This window comes from Ranitomeya variabilis, chromosome 6 (assembly GCF_051348905.1).
Source record: "Ranitomeya variabilis isolate aRanVar5 chromosome 6, aRanVar5.hap1, whole genome shotgun sequence".
NCBI lineage: Eukaryota > Metazoa > Chordata > Amphibia > Anura > Dendrobatidae > Ranitomeya > Ranitomeya variabilis.
In genome coordinates, this window is record NC_135237.1 from 341058141 (window position 1) to 341076095 (window position 17955).

A 17955-nucleotide genomic window follows, 5' to 3' on the forward strand; every position below is an offset into this window, starting at 1 on the left:
CATTCTCGGGACAAATTGGACAACTTTTGGGGTCCAAGTTCTCTTGTTATCTTTGGGAAAATAAAAATTTGGGGGGCTAAAAATCATTTTTGTGGGAAAAAAAAGGATTTTTTATTTTCACGGCTCTGCGTTGTAAACTGTAGTGAAACACTTGGGGGTTCAAAGTTCTCACAACACATCTAGATAAGTTCCTTAGGAGGTCTAGTTTCCAATATGGGGTCACTTGTGGGGGGTTTCTACTGTTTGGGTACATCAGGAGCTCTGCAAATGCAACGTGACGCCTGCAGACCAATCCATCTAAGTCTGCATTCCAAATGGCGCTCCTTCCCTTCCGAGCTCTGCCATGCGCGTAAACAGTGGTTCCCCCCCACATATGGGGTATCAGCATACTCAAACTTTTGGGGTCCAATTTATCCTGTTATCCTTGTGAAAATACAAAACTGGGGGCTAAAAAATCATTTTTGTGAAAAAAAAAATAATTTTTATTTTCACAGCTCTGCGTTATAAACTGTAGTGAAACACTTGGGGGTTCAAAGTTCTCACAAAACATCTAGATAAGTTCTGAGGGAGGTCTAGTTTCCAATATAGGGTCACTTGTGGGGGGTTTGTACTGTTTGGGTACATAAGGGGCTCTGCAAATGCAATGTGACGCCTGCAGACCAATCCATCTAAGTCTGCAATCCAAATGGCACTCTTTCCCTTCCGAGCTCTGCCATGCCCCCAAACAGTGGTTCCCCCCACATACGGGGTATCAGCGTACTCAGGCCATATTGGACAACAACTTTTGGGGTCCAATTTCTCCTTTTACCCTTGGGAAAATACAAAACTGGGGGCTAAAAATCATTTTTGTGGAAAAAAAGGAATTTTTATTTTCACGGCTCTGCGTTATAAACTGTAGTGAAACACTTGGGGGTTCAAAGTTCTCACAACACATCTAGATAAGTTCCTTGGGAGGTCTAGTTTCCAATATGGGGTCACTTGTTGGGGGTTTCTACTGTTTGGGTACATCAGGGGCTCTGCAAATGCAACGTGACGCCTGCAGACCAATCCATCTAAGTCTGCATTCCAAATGGCACTCCTTCCCTTCCGAGCTCTGCCATGCACCCAAACAGTGGTTCCCCCCACATATGGGGTATCAGCATACTCAGGACAAATTGGACAACAAATATTGGGGTCCAATTAATCCTGTTACCCTTGTGAAATACAAAACTGGGGGCTAAAAAATCATTTTTGTGAAAAAAAATATATATTTTCACGGCTCTGCATTATAAACTGTAGAGAAACACTTGGGGGTTCAAAGCTCTCAAAACACATCTAGATAAGTTCCTTAGGGGGTTTACTTTCCAAAATGGTGTCACTTGTGGGGGGCTTTAATGTTTAGGCACATCAGGGGCTCTCCAAACGCGACATGGTGTCCCATCTCAATTCCAGTCAATTTTACATTGAAAAGTCAATCGGCGCTTCTTCCCTTCCGAGCTCTGCCATGCGCCCAGTCGTTTACCCCCACATATGGGGTATCAGCATACTCAGGACAAATTGCACAACAACTTTTGGGGTCCAATTTATTCTCTTACCCTTGGAAAAATAAAAAATTGTGGGCGAAAAGATCATTTTTGTGAAAAAATATGATTTTTTATTTTTACGGCTCAGCATTATAAACTTCTGCGAAGCACTTGTTGGGTCAAAGTGCTCACCACACATCTAGATAAGTTCCTTAAGAGGTCTACTTTCCAAAATGGTGTCACTTGTTGGGGGGTTTCAATGTTTAGGCACATCAGGGGCTCTCCAAACGCAACATGGCGTCCCATCTTAATTCCAGTCAATTTTGCATTGAAAAGTAAAATGGCGCTCCTTCCCTTCCGAGGTCTGCTATGCGCCCAAACAGTGGTTTATCCCCACATATGGGGTATCGTTGTACTCAGGACAAATTGTACAACAACTTTTGTGGTCTAATTTCTTCTCTTACCCTTGGGAAAATAAAAAATTGGGGGCGAAATGATCATTTTTGTGAAAAAATATGATTTTTTTATTTTTAGGGCTCTGCATTATAAACTTCTGTGAAGCACTTGTTGGGTCAAAGTGCTCACCACACATCTAGATAAGTTCCTTAAGGGGTATACTTTCCAAAATGGTGTCACTTGTGGGGGGTTTCAATGTTTAGGCACATCAGGGGCTCTCCAAACGCAACATTGCGTTCCATCTCAATTCCAGTCAATTTTGCATTGAAAAGTCAAATGGCGCTCCTTCCCTTCCGAGCTCTGCCATGCGCCCAAACAGTGCTTTACACCCACATATAGGGTATCAGCGTACTCAGGACAAATTGCACATCAATTTTTGGGGTCCAATTTCTTCTCTTACCCTTGGGAGAATAAAAAATTGGGGGCGAAAATATCATTTTTGTGAAAAAATATGATTTTTTATTTTTATGGCTCTGCATTATAAACTTCTGTGAAGCACTTGGTGGGTCAAAGTGCTCACCACACATCTAGATACGTTCCTTAAGGGGTCTACTTTCCAAAATGGTGTCACTTGTGGGGGGTTTCAATATTTACGCACATCAGGGGCTCTCCAAACGCAACATGGCATCCCATCTCAATTCAAGTCAATTTTGCATTGAAAAGTCAAATGGCGCTCCTTTCCTTCCGAGCTCTGCCATGCGCCCAAACAGTGGTTTACCCCCACATAAGGGGTATCAGCGTACTCCGGACAAATTGTACAACAACTTTTGTGGTCCATTTTCTCCTGTTACCCTTGGTAAAATAAAACAAATTGGAGCTGAAATAAATTTTGTGTGAAAAAAAGTTAAATGTTCATTTTTATTTAAACATTCCAAAAATTCCTGTGAAACACCTGAAGGGTTAATAAACTTCTTGAATGTGGTTTTGAGCACCTTGAGGGGTGCAGTTTTTAGAATGGTGTCACACTTGGGTATTTTCTATCATATAGACCCCTCAAAATGACTTCAAATGAGATGTGGTCCCTTAAAAAAAATGGTGTTGTAAAAATGAGAAATTTCTGGTCAACTTTTAACCCTTATAACTCCCTAACAAAAAAAAAATTTTGTTCCAAAATTGTGCTGATGTAAAGTAGACATGTGGGAAATGTTACTTATTAAGTATTTTGCATGACATATCTCTGTGATTTAAGGGCATAAAAATTCAAAGTTGGAAAATTGCGAAATTTTCAAAATTTTTGCCAAATTTCTGTTTTCTTCACAAATAAACGCAAGTTATATCGAAGAAATTTTACCACTATCATGAAGTACAATATGTCATGAGAAGACATTGTCAGAATCGCTAAGATCTGTTGAAGCGTTCCAGAGTTATAACCTCATAAAGGGACAGTGGTCAGAATTTTAAAAATTGGCCCGGTCATTAACGTGCAAACCACCCTCGGGGCTTAAGGGGTTAATGAAACACATCTAAAAAAAATTATAGTAAGCTAAAAAATGTACCTAGTTCATTGCACCAACTTTTTCACTTAGGACTCTTACCCACCACCATGAAAAAAAACAGTTTGACTTCAGTACAGAAAAGTAGGACTAGTGTCAAGCAAGAGTCATGCTATTTTCATGAGCGTACAATACGATTTTTCACACCTAGCATCTGATTTACATCTGATTGCAATGCGATTTTAAATTGAGCTTTAACATAGAGTAATTAGATAGCAATTAATCAACAGCCACATACAGTAAAATCACAGCATGACCCAACAGAATAGAATAGATAGAATACATACAGTATATACACATAGAATAGATATAAAGATGTCAGTCACATTCATAATTAGTACAGTGCGTGTGAAGCTTACTGTACATGTATTTAATCAATAAATGATTCTTTTTATGAAAAAAAATGTCATGGGCTCCCATTGCATGGGCTCCCATGTAATTTTCCAAACTAGCAGAGGTAAAGCCGTCGGCTGGGGGCAGATGTTTATAGCCTTGGAAGGGAGTAATACCCATGGAGCTTCAAAGGACATTTATATCAGCTCACAGCTGTATACTCAACCTTTGCTGGTTATTAACATAGTGGACAAAAAAAATTACCGTATATACTCGAGTATAAGCCGACCTGAGTAGAAGTCGAGACCCCTAATTTTGCCACAACAAACTGGGAAAACTTAATAACTCGAGTATAAGCCTAGGGTAAGAAATGCAGCAGCTAGTGGTAAATTTCAAAAATAAAAATAGATACCAATAAAAGTAAAATTAATTGAGACATCAGTAGGTTAAGTGTTTTTGAATATCCATATTGAATCAGGAGCCCCATATAATGCTCCATACAGTTCATGATGGTGCTCCATTCAGTTCATGATGGCCCCCATAAGATGCTCCATATTAAAATATGCCCCATATAATGCTGCACAAAGGTTAATAAGGCCCCATAAAATGCTCCATAGAAACATTTGCCCCATATAATGCTGCACAAAGGTTGATTATGGCTCCATAAGATGCTCCATAGAAACATTTGCCCCATGCAATGCTGCATAAAGGCTAATAATGGCCCCATAAGATGCTCCATAGAAATATTTGCCCCATACAATGCTGCATAAAGGTTGATTATGGCTCCATAAGATGCTCCATAAAAACATTTGCCCCATATAGTGCGGCATAAAGGTTGACTATGGCATCATAAGATGCTCCATATGGTAATATGCCCCATATGCTGTTGCTGCAATTAAAAAAAAAATGGCATACTCACCCCTCGTCACTTAGGCCCGCGACACTTGCGATATTCACCTGTCCCTATTCCACCTCCGGGCGCCGCTGTGTCTTCCGCATCCTTTGCAGTGACTGTTCAGGCAGAGGGCGGTGCGCACACTAAACACGTTATCGCGCCCTCTGACCTGCATGTCACAGCCAGAGGATGTGGAAGACAGAGTGGCGCCCTGTTGTGGAACAGGGACAGGTGAATATCACGCAATGCTCACCCTCCCCCATTACACTCACCTGCTCCCGGCGTGGTCCCTGCTTCTCACTGACAGACTTGGTGCTGGCAGCTTGTTCCGGTGTTCAGCGGTCACTGGTACCGCTCATTAAAGTAATGAATATGCGCTCCACCCCTATGGGAGTGGAGTCACATCCATATTCATTACTTTAATGAGTGGTACCATGCGACTGCTGAACACAGGAAGAGCTGCCGGCACCCGGAGACCATCGGAGATGCAGGGACCGTGCCAGGAGCAGGTGAGTACGTGACAGCCGTCGCTCCCCCGTCGACCCCCTGGGACAATGACTCAAGTATATGCCGAGAGGGGCACTTTCAGCCTAAAAAAATGGGCTGAAAATCTCAGCTTATACTCGAGTATGTACAGTACATAGGGTCCCCCTATTATTAATAATCAACAAAGATTAGGCAGACAGCTGCAGCTGATATTAATAGCCTAGGAAGAGGCTATGGATATTGCCCCCCACAGGCTAAAAACATCAACTCTGACATGCTGCTTAGTGTCTCTGCTGGATGGCAGACTGTATGTGTGCCTTATACACACCTCTCCATTGTTAACCTCTGTGCTTCATGTCAACTGACAATACAAAGATGGCCCCACTTGCTACTGCACCTGTGCAAGTGGGAAGAACAAGGCTAAGTGCCAGAATTGGCACATCTTATAGAGAGCTGATGTTTTTATTCTGGGGTGCCACTATACATGGCCCCTTACTAGGGTATTAATGTCAGCCCACAGCAGTCTGCCTAGCCTTTGCTTATTAATTATAGAAGGACTCTACCTCAATTTTTGGGGGTGGTTCCCCATTTTAATAACCAGTGAAGGCTAAGTGTACAGCTATGAGCTGATATTAATAACTTGGGAAGCTCCATGGGTATTACCTCCTTCCCAGGCTATAAATGTCAACCCCAGCTGTCATCTTTCTATGCTGGTTTGGAAAATTACATGTGCAGTAAGCGGCACATGCACTGTACTAATTATATATGTGACTGACATCTTTATATCTATGTGTATATGCTGTATGTAATCTATCTATTCTGCTGTGATTTTACTGTATGCAGCTGCTGAATTGTCGGCTTTTCAAAGGACATGGGTGTGTAAAAATAGGACAGCACTTGCATGGTCCAAGTGCAGTGAAATTTTTTTATCACACCCATTGAATTGCATTGGAGAGTTTCATCCGATATACGTGGCAAATCCCAGCATGCTTAGATTTTTTTTCTCTGTCCGATTTCAGCTGAGAAAAAAATTGCAGATGAGCAGTAACTCATAGATTTTTACCGGATTGCACTCGTTCATTTTTCTTGCAGATGAGTATGAGCCCTTAAGGCTATGTTCACACGTTGCGTTTTGTAGACAGATCTACATTCATTCATATATACCACTTGTGCAGTAATTAGCAATACCATTACTATAATCCTCGATGATGTGCTGTCTGTAATGAATTTTAAGCTAGCTTAAAAATTATTGCACCTGACAAACAAACTTTTTTTTCTAATTCATCGAGTAATTGCTGGTCTGTTTAGATGGACCTACAAATGATCTATAATGACCCAGATAGTAGGGGACCCTTGAATAACATGAAAACCAGTAACAAAGTCCATAGAAATTTCATTCCAGGGTTCTTGTGGAATAGGCCTCGTAGTTGCAGAGGATTAGAGGCCCCTGAAAAGGAAATGTCACAATGTCTTTAAAAGGGTTGTCTCATCTAAATTGGGATATCAAAGGGATTGCCCAGTCTAAGGCCATGTTCACACGCTGCGGTTTTTGCTGCGGATCCGCAGCGGAATTGCAGCTGCGGATCCGCATCCTTTTTCCATGCAGGTTACAGCCCAATGTAACCCAATGGAAAACAAAACCCGCTGTGCCGACGATCCTTTTTTCCCTTGGAAAATCCGCGCTGATTTTCTGCGGAAAAAAAGAAGTACCATGTCAATTCTTGCTGCGGATTCCGCTCCTGTTTTCAACATGCACCAATAGGAAAGTGCTGTTGAAAACCCGCAGAGGAATCCGCAGAAGAAACAGTCGGAAAATCAGCAGTGCAGTTTTGCACTGCGGATTTTCCAAAAAAGGACCTGAAAAAAAAAAGAACCAAAAAAGGATCGTGTGAACATAGCCTAAAACTACAGTTATGCAGTCACTCTTTGTGACTGTAGACTTGTGAATCCTCATATTGCACGCACTGCACTTTGTGAGGATTCTCCAGTGTCAGCATCAGGAACAGCAGTCATGTGACAGCAAGTATGTGATATGCTTACTTCCAGCCACAATCTGACTAGATGAGTGCAGCATCACTGTATACAAGGGTATTGTGGTCGGGAGTATGAATATCGCATACTTGTAGTCACATGATCTCCGTTCCAGGTGATGACACCTTCACAGCGCCCAGTGAGCACGATGTGAGGATTCACAAGTCTGCAGTTACTAAAGGTACCGTCACACTAAACGATATCGCTAGCGATCCGTGACGTTGCAGCGTCCTGGCTAGCGATATCGTTTAGTTTGACACGCAGCAGCGATCAGGATCCTGCTGTGATATCGCTGGTCGCTGAATAAAGTCCAGAACTTTATTTGGTCGTCCGATCGCCGTGTATCGTTGTGTTTGACAGCAAAAGCAACGATACCAGCGATGTTTTACACTGGTACCAGGGTAAATATCGGGTTACTAAGCGCAGGGCCGCGCTTAGTTACCCGATGTTTACCCTGGTTACCAGCGTAAAATGTAAAAAAAACAAACAGCACATACTCACATGCGTCCCCCGGCGTCCGCTTCCCACACTGACTGAGCGCCGCAAAGTGAAAGTGAAAGTACAGCACAGCGGTGACGTCACCGCTGTGCCCTGCTACTGCCGGCGCTCAGTCATTGCAGGAAGCGGACGCCGGGGGACGCATGTAAGTATGTACTGTTTGTTTTTTTTACATTTTACTCTTGTAACCAGGGTAAACATCGGGTTACTAAGCGCGGCCCTGCGCTTAGCAACCCGATGTTTACCCTGGTTACCCAGGGACCTCGGCATCGTTGGTCGCTGGAGAGCGGTCTGTGTGACAGCTCTCCAGCGATCAAACAGCGACGCTGCAGCGATCGGCATCGTTGTCGCTATCGCTGCAGCGTCGCTTAGTGTGACGGTACCTTAAAAGTGACTTCAGACTTGTAGTTTTAGACTGAGAAAGCCTTTCAACATCCTGTTTTTCCACTTAGACCCCCAACAGTAACTAGAAAGCAGTTCTGCTGCTTGATTAATCCTGATTAACCAGTGAAAAAAGAAAATGGGCCCAAGATAAGAAGTGCTTTAGAGATATTGTTAGGCGTCGAGTTCCTGACGCTGCATAAGGGGAATCTCGAGCCATGTCCGCTGCGGTCTCCCATTCTTCTCCAGCCACAGTGGAGCCTGCTCAGCAGAGACGTCGGTCCCAGCGCCTGGCCAGGACAGATACTGCACGTTTGGTTACTGCTGCCCTTTCAGGTTCAGCCATTATAACTAGTGCTGTTCGGCGGCGAGCAGGCGCTCCTGGGACTAAGTCCTGCTTTTCCCCTCCTGAGCATGCCCAGGGGAAGACCTCTCATTGGAGGTCGGGGGTCACATGCTCAGGTCCTGTAGCAGCTCCTATTGGTTCACTAGGAAGGTCCTGACTGCTACAGCTATAAAAAGTTTGCATGGCCGCATGGCCATGCGCTAGTATAATTTGTGTTTGGCAGTTTCCAATGGATACTCTGCCACTCTGTATATAAGTGGTGTGAGTCTGTTTAGCCTTGGGGCTGTACACTCAGGCAGGCAGCTAGCGTCAGTAGGGGCAATTAGCCTTGGCTTAGCATCTGGTTCCTTCATGTGTGCAGTTAGCACAGAAGAGTTCCAGAGCAAGTACAACTTTTAGTTATAGTTTTAGTCCCTGTGTACAGCGCGACTCTGTGAGGCAACAGACCTCGCTTTCATTTCACATGAGGTGAAGTTTAACCCACATGTGAGCTCAGTGTCCATCCGCCATTACTTGCAGCAGGTATCTCTGCACGGTGGATCCCGGCCTGCGAACGCACCTCGTATCTATCACCCTATTACTTGGTGCGTTCCACTAGCCCTAACAGACAGGAGATCATGTTTTTATGGTGTTTAAATGAAGATCAGATATGTTCAGGTTCATGAGAGAGGTGTTTTCTCGGATGCGTTACATATCTTTAGACAAAGCGTCAACCCTATATTTCTTTCCAGCTGGACAACTGGTGAGAGTGAAGTCAAACTGGAAGAGAAAAAGTAGCCAAATAGTCTTTGGGCAAATTTAAAATACTGCACATTTATAAGTTCTGTATTAATGGTCACCAGAAACTTTGCTGCTTCAAGAAGATGATGCCTCTTCTATGAAGTTAATTTTATGGCTAAAAGTTCTTGGTCACCAGTGGAGTCATTCCATTCTGTGGGAATGAATTTTCTTAAAAAGAAACCACTGGGATTAATTTCTAGACTCAAGAGAAGTTTGCGTGAGGACTTCTTGTACAACTTTTGAAGAGCCATCCAATTCAAGGAAAAATGACTTGTTGATGTTGGTTAGTGTAAAACCAGATCAGAGGAAAGAAATTGTTTATCCTTTTCCCAATGTATGATGTACCAATCTATCGTATGTCAGTTCCTATTTATGATGCCAGCTCAGTAGCTGAGCTGCATTTGTGGTGCCCCAGGGTCCTGGTCATCACAGTGACATTGCTTTCCTCATGGGGAGAGTGATGTTATGCTTGGAAGCGATAAAGGATATCTTTTATCAGGTAATCACCAAACACACAACATGTTCACACTCCAGGTCACAAGGGGGAGCTTTTGATACTATTTCTAGGTGACTCCCCTGCATATGCATATATATTGTGGTTTGGAGGGAAGTTGCTCAGATTCTGTCAGGGAATAGAGGAGGAAGCAGTCAGACATAGAGTGTCGGAAGGACTGAAGGAGCCATGTAGCCAGAGCTGCTACAGCTCCTAAAGAAAGAGAATTAAGAAGGAAAGGACAGCTTGTGGAAAGCATGCAGGAGAGCGAAGCACAGGAGAGTGATATCAGGGGAGACCAGTTGCGAATGAGCTGCCTCCTTCTGAAGCGCAGATAACTGGTAGCCGGTATACCGAGGTTGTAAGGGACTCTATGACTTACAGCAGAGACCAGCAGGACAGCTGAATTGCAAGTTACCTGTCCGCCACATACACCTGAAGACACAGTAACACATAGAGCCCAGGCATGATAGAGTCCCTGTAAAAAGGCTCGAGTTACGTGTCATACAGGTATTGTCCTATCCTATATGGGGGACAGAGAAGAACTGTGAGGATCTTACCAGAAGCAATAGGCAGTTAGGGACTACAACACCTCCGCACTAGAGGAAGGCTTTCATCTCCACCTGGTAAAGGTGGCCGGACCCTGCCTGTACCTGTGATCTGGTGCCCTGGACTGCGGTTGCCTGAAGTCTTTGGTAAACCAGGTAAAGAGACTGCAAACCTGCATCCTCGTTCTTCACTGCACCATTCACCATCTTCCATCTACACACCCGGAGCCCTGGGGATATACTTCACCTGTGGGAAGTTATACCACCTAGCTGCCATAACATCACTCCAGAGGACCCCTTAAAGCAGCGTCGGTCCCCACTGACCGAATACCACAGGTGGCATCACGAACAAACTCTATTCACCAAATTCCTTTAAAGACTTTCCCCTTTTACATGGGCGCCCAGGGCCACGGACCGGGTCACCGCCACAGTGACATCCCACTGTGAACACCGGACCGGGTACCGGGTACCGGGTACCCCACTGCCCTTGCGGGCGACTCACATCACACTCAACAAACTTACTTTGGCTGTGTTACAGAGCCAACACCTGCCTCTGCAGCAGTGGGTGAAGGCGTGCTTCACCATCTGTGGTCAACACCTTAAATGATGTTATCAATCTCTTAGAGTTGCATCTAAAGCATGCGGTCTTGGAAGAGCATAATTCTATGCACACATCGCTCCCCACATCATGATCACAGGACACTGGTGTATCTGGGTTGCTGTGTTAGACAGAGGCTTGCTGAATTTTCTTGTGTCTACCACTGCGATACTCCTGTGAATACTAGCCCCATAAAACTGAAGAAAAAGATTGCTTTTAGTGTTTTCTTCACTTTTTTTTACTTGCTTTTGCTGTTCATATGTTCAGGCTTTTGAGCATCTTTTAATGACTTCAGATTTTCCAAAAACACCAAGCAGTTAAAAGAAGTAGCAACCATTCTTTAGGTGTTTCCCACTTTGTAGGCACTCTATATTTTAACATAGAAGCATCTTTTGAAGCAATTCGTGAGCATTTTCACCTAAATAATTCACATACTTTGCTCAATGCTTAATAAGCTTAAAAAAATGGCAAAACTTAAAAGTGTAAGAAAAAAAAGTTCAAATGTGTCCCCAGAAAAAAGCATAAGAAAACACCAACCGAAAGAAAAGTTTACAAGCTGCTTCAAACCTTGTCAATTTCACACACCTGGAAAAAGTATCACATGCACAATCTCTGATAATTTAAGCAAATGAAAACTAGCTTGTCTTCCAACTTGTCTGGCAGATATTTGCTAGAGCTGACACTTGACGATGGTGCGGATTCTGCTTCCTGTAGTCTATGGTGCATTTACACTGCAGTTCAGACAGTACCACCCGTCAGTACCATAAAAGTCTGACTGTGTTGAAATAGGTTAAATTATAACTATTAAATGATAAAAAAGATAAATTAGACACAAAATAAATATATCTATTTACATAATTAAATGAGTAACATTCTGACACAATGTTTTATTCAAAAAGCGCTTCATTGACATTTTTGGGAATATTCATTGTTAATATTTTACAATATGCATAAAGATGAGAGAATCAAACTGTGAAAAGTTACAGAGACGGTATAAACAATATTCTTTAATGAATAAAACCAAATGCTGACATATACCCCTTTTTTAAATCTGCTTTTATTTTGTAGTTGTTCACTATTGTTTTTTATTTTCTGTACATGATGATATGAGCAGCCATCTTGATTGACCTGATGCTAACAAGATGCTGCTAAGAAACTTTCCCACGATAAGCTTTTACTGATGCAAATTTTCTGTACCTAATAAGTAAATTACCGGTAGGTTACTTGCATATTTTCATTACAATTTTGAGTGTGGTTTGTTTATGTGTATTTTTATTATGTTTTTGACCCTAATTTTTTTGTCTCTTAAGCCATGTTCACTTATTCAGTATTTGGTCAGTATTTTACATCAGTATCAGTAAGCCAAAATCAGGAGTGGGTGATAAATACAGAAGTGGTGAGGGGTTTCTATTGTAAAGGAAAAAAGAGGTGGACAGGCATATCCCATAATAAAAAATCATCAAGCTTTATTCCAAAAACATAACTTTAAAGATCCATACAAGGATAATATGGTACAGGAACCGCTCTGACTCGTTTCTGGCACCTACTGCGCCCTTAGTCATAGAGAATGAAACGCGTCAGAGTGGTTTCTGTAACACACTATCCTTGTTTGGATTTTTAAAGATATGTATTTGGAATAAAGCTTGAAGATTTTTTATTATTGGATGTGCCTGTCCCCCTGTTTTTTGCATTGGATATTTCTGGTCATTCAGCAGCATTGGAATGAAAAATAAAAACAGATGCTTCCTAAAATGTGAGTATGATGGAAATGTTCTCTTCCATTTTTATGTGTTTCTATTATACTTTTCCTCTGATTGTTCAACACGTGAACATGGGCTTATTGGTGTGCCATGCTTTAATAAAAAGCTTCTTGGTTTTTGATACTTCCTGGTATTTGTCTTTGAGAATACTTTTCTGATACAGTCATCGCATACGTTTTTGTTGGTGCGTTTCAGCCGTAGAAGGCACTAAATATGCTTGAGCGTTTTTTGCTCTTGGATTTTCCACATCTATTGCAAGTTTGTGGGAAAAATCCGCACAGAAAACTCAGCGTTGACAAATTGTGCATTGAAAAAATGAACCTCAGGTCAATTTTCGCTGCTGTAAAAAAAAAAAAAAAGCACAGTGGGCATGAGATTTCTATAAAGCTGTGACTATTACTTATTCTGGATGGTCTGATCTCGTCTTATCCGCATATAAATGTAGCTTTTCAATAATGAAATGACTACTAAGCATTGACATCTACAGAGCAGGAAGTACAAGCATATTATGGGACTCTTGAGTAATAATAGCAAGATTTTAAGATTTTTTTTCACCCACTTCACTACTACAGTACAGTCATTAACCGATTACTGCTATTTGCTGCAGTAGATTGTAAAGTTAATATGCAGTGAAAGATACAGATCTTTAGGATACATTATTTGGATGGCATAAACAACACAGCACATCAAAACTCTGTCCTCAAGGGATTGTCACTCCCTGCACATCTTCTTAGTTTCAGTTGTTTGTACCTAGGAGCTATACCACATTTTAATTAGTACATGTCACTTTCTCCACACTGATAGTACTTGTTTTACAGATAAAATCCATCATACTATTACCAATCTAAGAGCCACTGGCAGCTACTGTAACATAATTGTCACATTATACAGTGATCGAATTCCTAACACTCCAAACCTTTTTTTAATGTAGAACTTTTAGCACTATTTCCATTTAACCATTCTTTTTGCATGTGTTGTTGTATAACAGCGGTCACTTTCGACAAGTTTTATTTACTTAAAAAAAGCACTCCATTACTATGTCCCTGTTGGCATGTTCTGACGCCGGAAGTCTACATGTGCCTCTTTGCAGCTAAGATCATATCCACTTTTAACCATTTGTGAATCCTTGCTATATTGTCCATACACATACTCAGAATTTTCTGCATATGTAAAGTATAAATATTCATTATTTTGTATTTATTATGCTTTGTTTATTAAGCGCTATGTTATTCCGCAGCGCTTTACAGATATTATCATCGCTGTCCCCAATGGGGCTCACAATCTAGATTCCCTATCAGTATGTCTTTGGAGTGCAGCAGGAAACCCACATAAACATGGGGAGAATATACAGTGCTGACCACTGAGCCACCGTGCTGCCCTATATTAATACAAGTTACACTTTTGTATCATTTGCTACTTAGTGATGTAAAAAAGAGAACAGATTAATAACTAAAATTTGGAAAGAACATGGGAAGGCTTATTATGTACTGTATTACTTAAAGGGAACCTGCCACATCCCCAAAATACTATTTACGTACAGATATAAGGGTAATTTGCTTGTACAGTAAATAGCATTATGATTGGCAAGCTTATTGGAAGAAAGGTTATGGGAGAAAAAAAAGTTATATTCTCCCTGCAGCCACTCGCTTCCAGTCTTGTGGTGCAGAGAGCGGTATATGGCTATACAGTGAGCTACAATCACTCCCCTCCACAGTGATTGACAGCCTGCTCCACAGAGTGAGTGACTACAGCGTGCTCACAGAATAATGAGTGTAACAGCCCCCTGCACTGCAGTGATGACTGGAAGCGAGGGGCTACAGGGAGATTAGATCTTCATTTTCTCCCTGCTTTTATGTTTCCAGTAGGCCTGCCAAGATTCAAATGTTATTTTTCACCCACAGATTACCATTTAATGTGCCAGTTAGCAGAGTTTTTGGACCCACTGCTGTTAATCTCATAAATGCTGCTATCTGCGACATCGCTGACATTCAGAATGTACTGTAAGGCCGGTGTCACACTTGTGATTGCAATGCAAGAAACTCACGCGAGTCTCTCGCATCAATACCTGACACTGGCGCCAGCGGTTCGGACCGTTCAACTGCATAGAAATACATGCAGCTGCACACGCGGCAGTGCCGGGCATTGATGCGCGAGTTTCTCGCATTGCTCTTGCAAGTGTGACATAGGTCTGAAGGGAAAAGAAGTGCACACAATAGGGTGACTCTATCAAAGGAGAAATCAAAATATAAAAAAATAGTATTGCTCACCTAGGAGGATATGGGGATACCTCCTTAAAAATAACAGTCGCTGCTTACTTGTGGCTAGGAGATAACTTCCAGACAAAATTCACCTGGGGAAAAAACACTTTTTAAAGATGGATTGTGTGGCTGGATAAACCGTTCTTGCTGCTGTAGTGGTACAAAAAGTATTTTTATTTAACTACACATTTCAGCATGGAACTGGTATCTTTTTCAAGTTTTTTTTTCATGTTGAAAAAGATGCCAGTTTGGCATTGAAATGTGTAGTGAAATTAAAAAAAAGAAAAGTTTTTCTACTACGGTAGCAAAAACTGTCTATCAAGCTATGGAGCCTATATTTAAAAAATGTTTTCCCACTGGTGAACATCTCTGACTTTGGCATTTACAGAGTGTGATCTGGGGACATAGCACTCCATGCACCCATCGGCCTTCCCTCTTTGACGCAATCGCAGGGTACCAATGGGTTGCCATGACAGATGAGGTCTGCTGAAGGCTACCATGTCTGCCATGACAGCGCTCTGCAGGTGGACTTCTCAGAAAACTATGATTTTACTACATTCTGTAATAGTTGTGGTATAGGTGATCTAAATATGACATTATTAACTAAGCAGTAAAAAAGCATAAAGAGGAAAAAAAATCACATCTTCTGCCGCTAATATATTGACAACTTTTCCCCAGGTGACTAATTTATGTTTTATTCCTTTCTAAGAATGACAATTTTACATAGCAAATAATAGAGGACCTAAATATCTCCAAAATCCTTATGGCAGCTTCTGTAATGAGATCTTCAGGTATGATAAAAGGTACACTCTAATCTTGAAATATTTAGTAATTTTAAAATATTGATTTACTTTTAGACTGTAGACTATTTTTCTAATCTGTGCCCTAATTTTCTCCTTCCAAAAAGTTGGAAATAGTGAGCAACACAATTTTTATAAGTGTAAGGGTATGATAGAGACTGTCGTGTTCCTGCCCCTGAAGACAACAAATTGTAGTGTGAATAATGTCATGCGTTTTTGCTGTAGACAGATAGATAGATAGATAGATAGATAGATAGATAGATAGATAGATAGATACTGTAGGTACAGTTGGGAAATATATAGTTAATATTTTGGGACTAGCCCAGATTGGGAGGGGCTAGGACAAGTAGAAAAGGGAACTACTTCCTGGTTAACTCAGTATGAGTTAGTGGTGTTAGTGGTGGTAAGTTGTAGGCAAGGCAAAGTTCAAGGTGCATTGGGCCAGAAGCACCGTAATGGCAAATCTTTCTGGTGGTATGAGGTCATATAAAACTCCCTGCCTATGAGTCCACTCTGTTGTGTAATAGTTCCTATCCAATACTTTTGGGCAATTTGCACAAAGAGGAAAGTTGACCTGTCCCTATTCTGTCTCACTCTTAAACAGGGCAATAGAGTCTGATGACACATCCTCTTAAGATCTCATTTTTCTTAGGATGAGATAGTATTGAATTCACAATGTATTTCTTTATATGTTCTATAAATGTATACTACATGTTACTGTTGGACCCCTTTATCACTAGTTTATCAGTCATTACTTTTGTATGATCACTCTACAACTTTCATTGCATTAGTTTTGATACTGGGTACATAGTCCATGATTTGTCTTCCAATTGGTTGAACAAGAGGTTGGACTACGAATGTTTCCTGTTCTGTATAATTAATCTTTCTATGATTTCATCATTGCTATGTGAATGACAAACAGCTTACAAAATTAAAAAAATGAATTTCTTCACATGATGTTGCAGCATTCTGCCAAAAAAGTACCATTAACAAACATTTCTATTGCAATTTCTTGGCTTAAATGTGCTCAGATTTGACCAATGCAGAAAAATATTGTGAATGATGCTCACTTTGCACTACCTATATCATCTAACCACATACCATTTTGCCTAATGTATTTCTAATAAAAGAATACTGCCATAAGATTTGCGGTGGGATACCATAAAAATTAAAGGTCCCAAGGCCCTTGAATTTCATTTTTTTTCCTGATGATGGGGAAAAGAAGTAGTCTGTAAGGGACCAGGAACTATAGCCCTGATTCATTAAGGTGTTTTTCACAGATTTCTGCACTAAAGCACCTTAGTAAGGCTAGCTTCACACTAGTGTTCGGCAGGGCTGTGGATGGCAGCCTTCTTCCTCTGTGAGGCCCCGCCCACTGCTGCACCTCTTCCTTCAGCTCCGCCTACCTCTGCATGTGTTCTGCGTACTCTATCTTTAACATTGGGTACACAGGCCATGCGCATGTATGCGGATGCCTCCGCATGTGTCATCTTGAAGCTGCGCTGACCTGCGTCAAACGCAACATGTTAGGATTTTGTTGCGGTCGGCACAGCTTCAAAATGCATGGCCTGCATACCCAATGTTAAAGATAGTGTATGCAGAATTCATGCAGATGTAGGCTGAGCTGAAGGAAGAGGCGTGGCAGTGGTCGGGGCTTCACGGAGGAAGAAGGCTGCCATCCGCAGCTCTGCCAAATGCTAGTGTGAAGCTAGCCTTAGAAGCAAAATTGTTGTGAAACTCAAAATTTCTGCAAAAAAATGTTGAGTTTTGGCATTTTCACACCAGTTCCAGACAGTTTTGCCAAAATGGGCACAGTATGAGTGGAAGAGGACATGGCTCCGCCTGTACTTTAACTTTCTAATTCATGAAGAGTAATTCCACTTTGGTGACCTAACGTTTGACAGAAATGTACTACAGTCAGTCCCTAAATATACAGAAAATGACATTATATTGTATCAGGGGGAAGGATAATATAAATGAAGGCCCACCAATAGAGCCCAAAAATAACCCCAAAATGCTTTATTATAATAAAATTATTGAACAGATTCAAGGGAATCAAGGGGTGAGCCGTGGACGGCGTGGTGACTGGCGTGTACATCTAAAGTACATCTATGCTGAAGACATTTGACACTTACAAGATGCTCATAATTCATTAAGTTAGACACTTCAATAAGACTGGTTTGTATAACACCAGTTGTAATGAATCGGACCATATATTTTTTATTTTGGATGGAATGGGGCATGATTGGATGTCTGCATGACATGGCGCCAGGACAGTACACCTACATTTTTCGATA